Source organism: Leptonychotes weddellii, chromosome X (genome assembly GCF_054177405.1).
Source record: "Leptonychotes weddellii isolate Sample4059 chromosome X, ASM5417740v2, whole genome shotgun sequence".
Classification (NCBI taxonomy): domain Eukaryota; kingdom Metazoa; phylum Chordata; class Mammalia; order Carnivora; family Phocidae; genus Leptonychotes; species Leptonychotes weddellii.
The window spans coordinates 18,999,246-19,013,591 of record NC_138385.1 but is presented as its reverse complement, the minus strand read 5'-3'; positions in this window follow the sequence as shown (position 1 = coordinate 19,013,591).

The window sequence follows — 14,346 nt, the reverse complement described above, 5'->3', positions numbered from 1 at the left end:
ATTCTAACTGGTATAAGGTGGTATCTCAATGTGGTTTTGATTTGAATTTTCCTGATGGCTAATGATGATGAACATTTTTTCATGTGTCTGTTAGCCATTTGTATGTCTTCTTCAGAGAAGTGTCTGTTCATATCTTCTGCCCATTTTTTGACTTGATTATTTGTTTTTTGGGTGTTGTGTTTGAGAAGTTCTTGATAGATCTTGGATACTGGCCCTTTATCTGTAGTGTCATTTGCAAATATCTTCTCCCATTCTGTGGGTTGCTTCTTTGTTTTGTTGACTGTTTACTTTGCTGTGCAGAAGCCTTTTATCTTGATGAAGTCCCAAAAGTTCATTTTTGCTTTTGTTTCACTAGCTTTTGGAAATGTATCTTGAAAGAAGTTGCTGTGGCCAATGTCAAAGAGGTTACTGCCTATGTTCTCTTCTAGGATTTTGATGGATTCCTGTCTCACATTGAGGTCTTTCATCAATAAGTCAAGCAGAAAAAGACAATTATCATATGGTTTCACTCACATGTGGAACATAATGAATAAGGCAGAAGACAATTGGGGGAGAGGAGAGAAAAGGGAAGGGGGAGAAATCAGAGAGGGAGACAAACCATGAGAGACTCTGGACTCCATGAAACAAACTGAGGGTTTTAGAGGGGAGGGGGGTGTGAGGATGGGGTAGCCAGGTGATGGGTATTAAGGAGGGCACGTGTTGTGATAAGCACTGGGTGTTATATGCAACTAATGAATCATTGAACACTACAAAATAAATAAATAAATAAATAAATAAATAATAAAGTATACTGACTTAAGCCCTGCTGATTACAGAAACTCATGAAGTTAAGCCCCACTTGTTTTAAATCCAAATGTTATGGGGACTCGTCTTCCCAGTGTAATGTCTGGAGTGTCTAAGATAGGATCTGGTCCTCTTCCTTCAATGTGCTTGTGGTGTCCCTCTTGTTTGTGGTTAGTCTTCTTAGGAATTTGTTTCCCAACCATGTCTCTGCTCCTCTTACCCTTGTTGATGTGGCCTCCTTTCTATGATTAACTATGGAAAGTCTGCACTGCTAGACTTTGGGTCATTTTCTGGGTTAGTTGCACTGATGCGGCTGTTATCTATGTGTGTCCATGAAACAAAGTGAGCTTAGGATCCTCCTACTCCACCACCTTCCCAGAAGTCTCCCCATTATTCACAGTTTAAGCTGTTAATGACCATTCCATTGTTAAACAACTCAGATAGCTATCAAGTCTTTACCTCTGTTTGAAATTCTTCTACTATTTGGGACAAAATCATGATCAACTGCTACCTATGAATTCTTTGCTTCTCCTATTTTTGTCAGGGCTTAGGTGAAGAGAATGTGGTCAGAAAATACGGTGGAAAAAAAGAAAAAGTAAACAAAATAAAGTAATAAGTTAAATAATTGCTACGGGGGGTATGAGGAAGTAAAATATTTAGTCACGTTAATATTTGACATAATGAAAACTAAATTCCTAAGAAGAGTATTTAGGACACTCCAAGATCTATCTCATTCCCTTTCAGACCCACATCTGAAAATTCTCCTCTATATACTCTATATTATACTCAAACTAGTCTTCTCTTCATCCACAGAATTTATTTCACATCGTTCCACCCATGTGCATGCGATTTTTTAAACATAATTTCCTCTGCCTGATATGTCTTTCTCTCATTTCTACATATCCAAATTCAACTTAGTCTACAAGGTCTAGTTTAAATGCTTTCCGCTCCATGGAATCTTCCAGATTATCCATCTAGATGTGTTCTCACATTTTTTTTCTGAATTTTTCCTCACAGTCTTTTATGTGTATCTTCTCTATGGCACTTATAACATTTTATATTCTATCAGAAATGGATATACACATGTTTTGTCTTTCCTGCCAGATCTTAGGAAGGACACCATATTTTTCTCTCCTTTGAACCACAAGTACAAGGAATTAAAATAATTATACTCCTCATTTGAAGACAAGCTATCATCATCTGTTAAGGTTCATATGAAATTTCCTATGCATACCCCACAATGCCTTACCTTAGGTGTAGCCTAGAATATACATTCAAAATTTTTTCCTGAATGAATGAATAAAATGAGTTAGTAAGTAAACTATATGGCTTGACTGCCCCAACCACATAACCTTTGTGATTTCTCACTCATTTTCATAATCTTTTTAGGACTTTTTCTTCCAGATAAAGCAGGCTACTTTATGATAGATATCTTACTGCCAGTAGCAACTAGGAAAGAAAGATTTTAAAATTAATGTATTTGAATAGATTAGGGAACTACTATGACAATAAATATTTGAGAGTCTAAGATTCTTGTAAGGGGAAAGAACAAAGAACTGAGGCCAAAATACAGTTCTACTTTTCCCACTGAGGTACTTGCCAATTTTTAAACAGCAACAGAGAGACTAGTAAATCAAACAGAAATTAGTGTCTGATGAGCTGCAGAGATAAACCAAGCTTTTGGAGATCTCATGGATTAGGAGAACTCAAAAATGATAGGAAAAGGAAAAGGAAGAGGAAGAACAGCCCTGGAAACATGCTGGTCATACAATTGGGACTCCTGAAAAACAAATTTCTAGTAATAAGGAGAAGTCAGAACTAGTCTAGCTCCCACAAGGAAATAAACATATTTTTTAAAATAAATTCAATTCAAGATGTGATTAGGTGATCTTTTCCTTCTCTAATTGTTCCTTAGAAGTAAAAGAAAATCCTCTCTGAGGGAAGAAAACATTTGCCATACTTATATATATATAATATAATATAATAATCATTACATTAAATACAAAACACTTGGCATACCAGAAAAAGGATAAAATGAATAAGAAACAAGCCATAAAGAAGACAATATAAAATAATGTAAAGGATATCAAATTATTGAAGTTATCGAAGCATACCTTAAGATACATATGTTAAATATGTTCTAAAAGATACATGAAATGATGGGGAAGTTCAACAGAAAACTTCAGTCAATAAATAAATATAAAACATAAAACTGAAAAAATAAAAACAGGAATTAAGAATTCAATTAATGGGTCTGGTCTCAGAAAAGATTAGAAACAATTAAAAGGATGAGTAGTGAACTGGAAAATAACTCAGTACATATGATCTTGCATATTAGAACTACAGACAGAGAAAGAAAAAAAAATACAGAAGAGAACATAATGGATGTAAAGGACACAGTGAAAAGAGCTATCAAGCGTAGTCAGAGTCCAGAAGAGGAGAGAGAGAATGAGGCAGAATAAATATTTCAAGATATACCAATGAAGAATTTTGCCAGTTTGCCAGTTTTGCTATAAATCAAAAGATATATATATAATATATATATATATATATATAATAAAAACAATACCTAGGCACCTCATAGACCAGACAATGAAAATAAAATCTTAAAGCAGAGATTTAAAAAAATATATAGCTTTCAAAGGACCAACAATAATATTTATAAGAGCCTTCTCAAAAAAACAAGGTAAAGCAGAAGATAATGGAATGAAACTGTTAACCTAGGAGTCTATACCTAGTGAAAATGTCTTTTAAAAATGAAAGTGAAATAAGAAAACTTTCTTAATGCTAAAACAGAATTTTTCAGATAATTTTTAGGTTATAGTAAGAGAAAAGTTAAAAATATAGAAACTTTATAATGAGAAAGGGCCCTATGCATCAAAAAAGATGTAACAATCCCAAAACTTTAGCACTTGATATGAAATAAAAATGTACAGAAAAAAAATAAGAGATATAAAGTAGATAAACCCATAATCACAAAGACAGATTTTAACTTTTAATAACTAATAAGCACATACAAAATCAGTAATGCTATATAAGATGTGACCAATGTGATTGGCAAACTTGACCTAATTGACATTTTAACATGTACTACACACAGCAACTGAAAAACTTTCATTCAGCTAAAATGCAAATGGTACAGCAACCAAAATTGGACAAGATGAGCCATATCACAAATCTCAAAATTCTTCAAATTACTGAAATCATGTCTTCTTTGACCATACTGTAGTTAAGCTGGAAATAAACAGCAATGATGACTAGAAAATCACTAAACTCTTAAAAATTAAACAACATATGTTTAAATATCCCATGGGCCAAAGAAGGAATCAGAATGAAAGTTGAAATATTTTGAACTAAATAATAATAACTATATCAAATCTTACAGAATACCTTTAAAGACACACTTATGGGGATATTTATAATCTTAAAATATTATATTAGAAAGGATGCCTAAAATCAATTCAATATCTATCTCAAAAAGTTAGTAAAAGAACAGCAACATAAATACAAAGTAAGTAGAAGGAAGGAAATAATGAAGAGCAGATTTTAATGAAATAGAAAACAAACATACGTGGGAGAGCATTAATAAACCAATAGTGAATTTTTTTAAAAGATTAATAAAATTGATAAACCCTGGTAAGACATTTAAGAAGAAGAATGTACAAATAACCAATATCAGATCCTGTGGATATTAAAAAATTAACAAAATTGTTGTGGTGGTTTTAAAATGCCCACAAATTCTTCGATACTTCTCATTTTAAGAGGTAGATCCAAATTCTCTCATCTGATTGAGTGTGGACAGAACTTAGCCACTCACATTTACCAAATAGAATAAGGAGAAGTGATGGTGGGCAACATTGGAGAGTAGATTATAAAAGGTGCTTCAGCTTCCTGCTTGGTCTCTCTTTTGGGTTATTTGCTCTGAAGGAAGATAGATGACAAGTCATAAGGACAATCACCTATGGAGAAGCTAGGAACCAGGGCTTCCAGCCAAAAGCCAATGAGCAAATGATACTTCCTGTCCACAGGCATGTTAGTAAGCCATCTTGGAAGTGGATCCTTTAGCTAGAGTCACGCCTTCAGATGACTAGAGCCCCAGCTGACATCTTGACTACAGCTTCATGAAGAGACCTTAAGCCAGAAACACCCAGATATACTGCTCCCAGATTTGTGACCTTCTCAGACAATGTGAAATAATAAATTTGTGTGTTTTAGGATGCTAACTTTTGAGGGTAATTTATTATGCAATGATAAATATAACAAGGGCATAATGAAAAACCTTGACAAAAATTTTCCAAAATTAATGAAAATTTACATTAAATAAACAATTAAAAAAACTTACAAATATTGGGACACAGAAAAATAAATATTTGATTAGTCTTAATAACCATTAAGGAAATTAAATCTATAATTAAAATTCAACAAATAAATAACCTCCAGGAAAAGATGAATTCAACAATAAATTCTTCCAAATATTTAAGAAAAACCCCAACCATTCTTAAAGATTTCTAAGGAATAAAATAAAAAATACTTCCCAACTAGTCTTATTAGACAACCATAACCAAGATACTAAAACCTGAAAAGGACTTTAACAGAAAGAAAAAATCTATGGCATTCTTTCTCATGAGCACATATGTGAATGAACTAAAGAAAATATTAACAAATTGAATCCAAGGAATTTAAGGACACTATAACAAGATAAATTGCCCCCTACCAGAATACTTGGGTAATTAGCATTAAAAAAGCAAACAATATATTTATCACTGTAACAAAAGAAGAAAAATCATATGATCTTGTCAGTAGATGATAAAAAGCATTTTATACCTTTCATCATCCATTCACAGTGACAATAAAAACATAATAAAAACATAAATAATAAGGGGGAACTTAAAAATTTGCTGGCATATACAAAAATATAGCAAGGTTTATATTTAATAGTAAAATATTGAAAGGTTTTAAACCAGAATTGGGAAGAGGGTAAGGATTACTATTATTACCAAATACATGCAACATTATGCTGGAGGTCCTAGTGAATACAATAAGTAAAATATAATATATATAATATATATCATCAATATTCTCAGGTGACATGATTGGGTATATATAAAATCCAAAATAACCTATAGATAGAAAATTAGAATTAATAAATGAATGTAGTCTATTCACTGGATACTGGTGACAGTTGCAAAACAATGTGAATGTACTTAATACCACTGAACTGTACGCTTAAAAATTATTAAAATGGTAAATTATGTGATATATATTATCAGATTTAAAAAAAACTAAAGACTGCAAATACCAAATATTGTGGAGAATGTAGAGCAACTGGAATTCTCATACACACTTGTAGGAATATAAATTGCACAACCATTTTGGCAAAGTTTTGGCAATATCTTTGTAAGCTGAAAATAAGCATTCTTTATGACCCAGCAATTCTAAAATTAGGTTTATATACAATATAAATAAACCACTGCTACCTACTGTAAGATGACTGGATCTCACACTATTGAACAAACAGTACATACTGTATACATATTTTATATTTATATGAAGTTCAAAAATAAGCAAAACTTATCTATGGCATTAGAAGTCAGGAACTTAAGCTAGTGATTACCATGAGGTGTATGGAAGATGAGTGGTCTTCTGGGGTGCTAGAAATGTTTCTTGATCTGAGTAGTGGTTACTGTCTGAAAATTCATGGAGCTATATATTTATGTTTTGTGCACTTTTCTGTTTATATGCTATACATCAAAAGAACTATTTCTTAAAAATCAATCTTCTGGCATTCTGAACATTTCCTTTCTTCTACCCAATCATATAACAGAACAAAGGAGACTTTCTAGAATTCTTCCCTCAATGGAAATGGTTGCAATAGGCCAAGGCACAATCACTTGAAAACCAATCCTTTTTCTAACTTTGGAGAGCAAAGAGAAGATTTTGCATGCCTGTGGGCTTAGCAACTCACACTTGACCCTAAGTAGTATGCAAGGCCATCTTCTCTCAGTAGGCAATAAATCATCATATTTGTATGCAATCCATTTGTGAAGGAACTAATCTCAGTCACAAAATAAATCTGGTGTGCACACGTGTGTGTATGTATGTGTGTGTGTGTGCATGCACACATGTGTGGTAAGATATGGGAAGTGATAGTCAGGTACAAGGAAGCTAAACCACTTTAAGCTTCCAAGTATACATAAAGGATTACAAAATCCCTAAGGGCTAAATTGTGGGCATTTATTTTTTTAAACAGAAAGCATCAGCAATTTTGTATGATGAAAGTAAGTTATTCAATCCTAACCCAATTTAATTTATTTTGCTTTTCTACAAACTTTTGTTCAGAAAATTACACAAGTCTTTCTGTTAAATTCATGGCTTTGTATTTTAGAGCTACCCTCATCTTAAATTAAAATAAATTATCACAGGGTCTTCTTCCTAGCCTAATCTTTTTTGAGTAGTCAAGAAAAACTAAATCAAAAGAGAAGTGGAGAAAAAAACATTTTTTAAAAGGTAGGGTGTAGAAAAGTTAGAGAGGAAAAGTGGGAAATAGTGGTGAGGAAAATGAATAGAAGATGTCAAAAGGAAGAGAAGAGAAAGGAGAAGAACTCACAGCCTGAGCTCACACTATATTCTAATCCATTCCATTTGGGCAAACCTGATAGCATCCATCCTCTTTTTCTGGGGCTTCACTATTTTTGCCAGTGTGTGAGAAACCAGGGAACTTCTTAAAACACAGCTTCAAAGTGAGGGGTAATTAAGGCCATGGGCCTTAACTTTGATGAATGGGAAATGGGTGCTGGAGAATAAATTTCTCTTTTTGTCCCTAGACCCACTGTCAAGAGAAGTATTTGTTTATATAGCTTCTCATAAGAGAGTCCCATGAACTTGAGCAAACTCTTGATATCAAATGATGACCAGTTAAATCCTTGTATTGGCTCTTCCTCCTTCCTTGTCTCATTTAACTTTTCCCTCACTCCTTCTCCCTGAGATTACACTCCCCAATAAAGAATTTGCCTCAGGTCTAAACAGACATTTTCCCAAAGAAGACATACAGATGGCCAACTGACACACAACGAAAAGATGCTCAACATCACTAATCATTGAGGAAATGCAAATCAAAACTGCAAGGAGATACTGCCTCCTATCTTTCTGAGTGGCTAGTATCAAAAAGACAAGAAATAACAAGTGTTGCCAAGGATGTAGAAAAAAAGGGAACGCACATGCACTGTCAGTGGAAATGTAAATTGGTGCAGCCACTGTAGAAAATAGTATGGAGATTCCTCAAAAATTACAAATAGAAATGCCATATGATCCAGTAATTTCACTACTGGGTATTTATCCAAAGAAAATGAAAACACTAATTCAAAAAGATATACGCACCCCCTATGTTCATTGCAGCATTATTTACATTGGGCAAGATATGAAAGCAACCCAAGCATCCATCCATAGATGAATGGATAAAGAAGATGTGAGGTATATATACATATACATACACAATGGAATACTACTCATTCATAAAAAAGAATGATATCTTACCATTTGCAACAGCATGGATGGACCTAGACGGTATTATACTAAGTGAAATAAGTCAGACAGAAAGAGAGAAATACCATATGATTTCACTTATATGTGGAATCCACAAACCAAAACAAACGAACAAAACAAAACCCAGATTCATAGATACAGAAAACAGATTGGTGGTTGCCGAGGGGAGTAGTTTTGGGTAGAGGCAAAATGGTTGAAGGGGATTAAAAAGTACAAACTTCCAGTTATAAAATAAATAAGTCATGGGGATGTATTGTACAACATGGGGAATATAAATAATGCATTAACTTTGTAAGGTGACAGAAGGTAACTAGACTTACTGTGGTGACCATTTCCCAACGTATACAAATGTTAAATCACTATGATGTACATCTGAAACTAATATTGTATGTCAAATATCTCCCAATAAAAAGTAGCACTGGGGAAAAAAAACATGAAATCTGATGTACAACTGGTCAGCCTTAAATGTCCATCTATTCTCCAAATTTCAGTTTTCCCTTGTTCCCTTCAGAGTTGGTCCAGGCCACACAACTAGATTTCTGCCTAGGTTTTATTGTCTGCTGCTGAAGTACCCATGAAGACAGGATGTTTCAGCCTAACTGGGTTTGCCGTAAATGTATTGATTCCTAGGAACCATGAAAACATCACTGACCTATCTCAGTATATGGCTTGCTTCCTGGATTCTAGATGAAATGCCCCACCCTACAGGTTGAAACACCTTGAAACCAATACCTTTTAAAAATAAGCCCATATTCTCCACACCTATCTGAATACTGCATTATACTCCCCAGTTTTTCTTGCACTGATCAGCTTCTAGAGTCACATTTTTCCTAGCCTCCTTACCCTCCTAGTCACAGCCTCCTCAGTCTTTAATAGTGCATCCCAGCATGAATCTTGAATCTGACTAAATTGTGACAGATGATGCTGAACAATATCTCAAAATATGGTACAAACTATAACATGGTCTTCAAGAACTTGTTTTCTAGGAACTGGGGAAAAACTTTGCACTCACCTTCTCAAGCACATTTGTGATTTTATTTACTTTTAGCCTATAATTCCTCAGCTTTATGTTCTGAAACTGAAGAAACTACTTTTTAGGATCTTCATCCACAGAAGTCCCTAATTTCTTATCTTCACACTTTCTTTCTCTTGATATTCTCTAGATCTCTTATGTCTTTCTTAACAAAGAAAAACAAACTTTGATAGATAATCAAGTGAGATATTTGATGAGGTAAGATATATTATGTGTATGCTAATGAGTGGATAAATCAGATGTCCGTACATAGAACTTGAATAAAGGCTAGTGCCATTGTTTAATGAATGATACATCCTAAGAGCTATTGTGTACAACAGCCAGAGTTGAAATTAAGGGGTAAATAAATAAAAGCTTCTTAAATTCATACATGAAGGCCAAGCTGTGTGGGACTAATTTAGTTCCTTTCTTCTTTTTTGTTTTATATCCTTGCAATTTACCTCAGTATAATGGGTGTCAAGTTAAAATAACTGTGATTTTTATTAACCTGGACTGAGAGCTAAGCCCAAGGTTAAAGTCCTACATATCAGCAACATGAATTGAATAGCAGACTTCAAACAAGCTTTGACAGCAAAACTTTATGATGTTCTCATCAAAGGATTTTCAGTGCAAATATTTGAAAATGATTTCATGTTAAGGTAGAAAATTGCTCCATTTTATGTGATTCTTCTATCTTAACCATTGCATATTTTTTTGAAAACTAACTATACCAAGCAGATATGAAAGGAGGAACTTATAAGAATCATAAATGCCTTTATGAAATATGGTAAAATAAAGCATGTTACATGAAATAAAATGTTGACTTTTTAAAAAGATAAGGAGAAGGAGAACACTTGTGATGAGCACTGGATATTGTATGCCAGTGTTGAATCACTAAATTCTACACCTGAAACTCATATTATAGTGTATGTTAACTAACTGGAATTTAAATAAAAACTTAATAAAAAAGATAAGGTTACATTTGTCCATACTAAACAAAAATCGATTTTGAGAGAAAGAAAAGGAAAATCTGACTCAACAAAATATAAGACGTGAAATTGTAAGAGCAAATAAGATGCATAATGAAAGCATGTCTGCTCATCTAGCCAAAAAGAAGTTTAGAAATAATAACAATGATAGATGATAATGTACACTTTATACATTTGTTCCTAACAACATGCAGTGTAGCTCCACTGCAGTGTATTCCCACGCTCTCCACCCCATGGTGATGAACTTTGCACTAAATGTCCCAACAAGACCATCTCCTAGCCTATCAAATAGGCCTATTTCATGTTGATTTCCTTTAAGATCTTGATTCCTGCTAAGGCTAATTAGAAAATACAGCCAATCCTAAATAGTTAAGACAATGATGATCACTGACCTTTCAAGTAACACAGTTGCCTTTGCAATAGGCCACAATGCCTACTGAAATAAAGTCTAAATTCCTTAGTATGACATTCAAAGCTATGGGGCCCATATATTTCTGTCCCTCACCAACCACTTCAGTTTCATATTCTAATTACTATCTGTGTTTTATTTTAATTCAAGGTATACTGCTTGCTTTTCTTCAAGCACTCATCCCTACCTCCAGGACTTTGTTCATAGTAATCCCACATCTTAGAATGTCCTCCTCCTACAGCTATCTATCAAGATCATATCTATTCTTCAAATTTCAACTCAAATGTTATATCCTCCACAAAGACTTCCAAAATTATTTTAGCTTGAAGAGCTCTTGACCATCTATAAACTCTGAGAGCATTTTGCATGTACAATTCATAGGCAGAGTAAGTACATGGTTTACATATACATATTGATTAATAGTGCTCCTTTCATTCTCAAAAGCATTCCAGTTTAGACAATATATTATATGACCATCACACCTATATGACTATGATATTCACACATCCTTTTATTTTTTTATATTTCTGTGTACATGCTTTATTCCTCATACCACACTGTAACCTTCTTTGTGAACAAAAACCATATCATATACAAAGGCTCTTAAGGATAATGACTTTCACATTGTTCCATAATTATTTATTGAATTAATCAAGGATAGAGTACTTGATTTGTTCATTAATGGGGTTCTAGGTCTTAAAATATTGAAAGTCTTATCTTTTGGAGGTCAGAGACTATGCATTATTAAAATGATGCTTATCATGAAAGACTTTCAGAATCTCAATTATGACCAATTGTAGATCCAAGATTTATCCAGTGCTTGAAGTTTGGATTAAAGGATTAAGTGGGTCTCTTTGAGCTCTTATATTTGATAGTCATGAGAAACAGATCAGGAAGTGTTCAGACTCTAATGTGGCTTCATATCTAGAGCTTACTCAGATGATGAATCTGAAATAACTCTATGTCTTCTTCCAGAAACAGAATTGTACCAGGAAAAGGTCCAGAAATCCTCCTGTTCAATATGTAGTATATTTAGAAAGTAATGGAATGGTTTTCATAAGAATGAAGAGCTAACATCTAGCTTTTAATTTTCTTCCAAAACCAATTCCATTCTCCCTACATCTCAAGTCAGAGAAAGTTAATAAAGTCTACTCTTCTACTCTTTGTATAGAGGGGAGAGGGGTAGAGGGAGAGGGAGAGAGAATCTTAAGCAGGTTCCACGCCCAATGCAGAACCCAACTCAGGGCTTGATCTCACGACACTGAGATCATGACATGAGTGGAAATCAAGAGTCCGACGCTTAACTGACTGAGCCACCCAGGCTCCCCTACTATTCTACCCTTTGAAGAATACCAAAATAAAAGCCTATCAGTGTAAGTAGAAAAAAAATGCATCCAGACAAGTGTCACCATGGTTTCCAGTTTTGGAAAAGCAGATATTAACCCAGATTCCAGCAATACTTCTCACAGAAGTCTAAATTACTCAGGAAATGCTAAACAGATGCAATTCTTTAAGAGAAGTTTGGGAGCACCTGGGTGGCTCAGTCATTAAGCGTCTGCCTTTGGCTCAGGTCAAGATCCCAGAGTCCTGGGATTGAGCTCCGAATCGGGCTCCCTGCTCAGTGGGAAGCCTGATTCTCCCTCTCCCACTTCCCCTGCTTGTGTTCCCGCTCTCTCTGTCTCTCTCTGTCAAATAAATAAATCTTTAAAAATAATAAGAGGAGTTTGGTAACAAACAATTTATCTCTGCCATTCCCATTTTCAAGTTTGTAATATGAAGGCCATAAAGGAAAATAAGGATAAAGTCAGTTAATATCATTTACCAAGTTCAGCTTTGATTTTTTTTTCACCCTCGTTTTCCTCTAATTCAGCAATTTCTATAGCAAGTAAAGATCATGAAGCCCTACTTTTCTCTGCCCTTATCCTTTATCCCACTTTTCTTTTCATGAATTCAGTAAGGTAGTATTTGTTAATAGTGTCAAATTAAAAAAAATAGTGTCAAATTAGTAGAAAGCCTGAAGTCTAGCAATTTGACAATGATATAACAGTCACAATGCGTCTACTTTTAGCATGTACTGGACATAATAAAAATCAAATATCTACCTTTTAGCATTTCTCTTGGGTTCACCCAACTTTGAAAGCTCTCAGGTCATTAAAGCATATCAATTAGTAATGATTTTTCCCAGCCCCCAGCAGCTAGTGAAGCATACATTAAAGGTGAAACCTGCAGTTGAAATTTTAATGTGCACAATTTGAAAATATCTACTTTGACACACAGAATATTATCATCTGAGAAACTCATTTGCTTAAAATTTTATATTGCAGACATTAAAAAATATTTCATCCCCTTGGATGAATGTCCTATGAACATTTCCATACCTATTAAGTAATATTAATTATATAAAGGTTTGGAAAACACACGAATCATTAAAAGTAGAAATGGGATGTGCAATAGCCCGGAAGAGCTAATGTTATCACTTTTGTGGCCAGTTTAATGCCTTCTTAGTACAATCATTTTTAACTAAGTCATCAGGACCCAAGGAAAGTTATTTCCTTTAGGAGTAGAAAGATGGGGCAGAGGAGACAAGAAGGAGATATCACAAACTCAGCATATTTTAAATATTCATATATCAGTCATGTTTTAATCAACTCAGTTAAATATATTCTGACAGTTTGTAGAAGCAATACTTTACAGATTTCCCTGCATGATAGTCCTGCTGTTTCATGGCTAAACTGCAACATGAAAAACGAGGTTGTCTCTATCCAGATCAAAACAAAAATAAAAGAGAAGAAAGGACTTCTCTAATGTTGAGATTCCATGGTCTTAAGTACAGCTTGCCTTTAACACAAATATATATGTATGATATCATTCTTTGCCATAATTTGGAAATATGTTCAATGTCTAACTGATATTGGTTAGTGATATAGGCAGTCATCAGGAATAGCCCCACTCATATGAAGGTCTATGGGAAAGGTACTGGGGCCAAAAAGAATCTTCCTTGGAAGGAACCAATTCAGGTTCAGTATCTGAGATCACTAATAAATTTAAAGTCTCAAAATGATTAATTTGGAGGTCCAAATCATGGTATAAATATCTCATGGGATGGGGGCATGATTAGCTCAACTAAGCTATCTGATTAGTTAGGCAAAGCCATTATCCTAATTTGGTAAGAAACAACATGAATAAAGTCTGATAATGGTCAGTAAAGATAGAGTATTGGCTTGATTTATGTTCTTATACTTTGTACCCAGGCTACCTTTGTACTTCAGAAGTATGATTATGGGAGAAGACTTGTGGTATTTCTTCCCAGAAGCTCCTTATATTAATCAGGAATCTCCAAGGAATTGACTCCCATGACTGTGAAGGTTGGCAAGTCCCAAGATCTACAGGATAAGTCCTAGCAACCCAAGAACAGATGATGATTTAGTTGCAGTCTGAGTCCAAAGGCCAGCAGTCTTAAAATCCACAAAGAGCTGATTTTAGTTTAAGTCCAAAGGCAGGAGAAAAACAATATTCCAGTGTGAAGGCCATCAGGCAGGAAGAATTCTCTCTTGGGGGAAGGTCAGCCTTTCTGTTCTATTCAGGCCCTCAACTGACTGGATGAGAGCAAT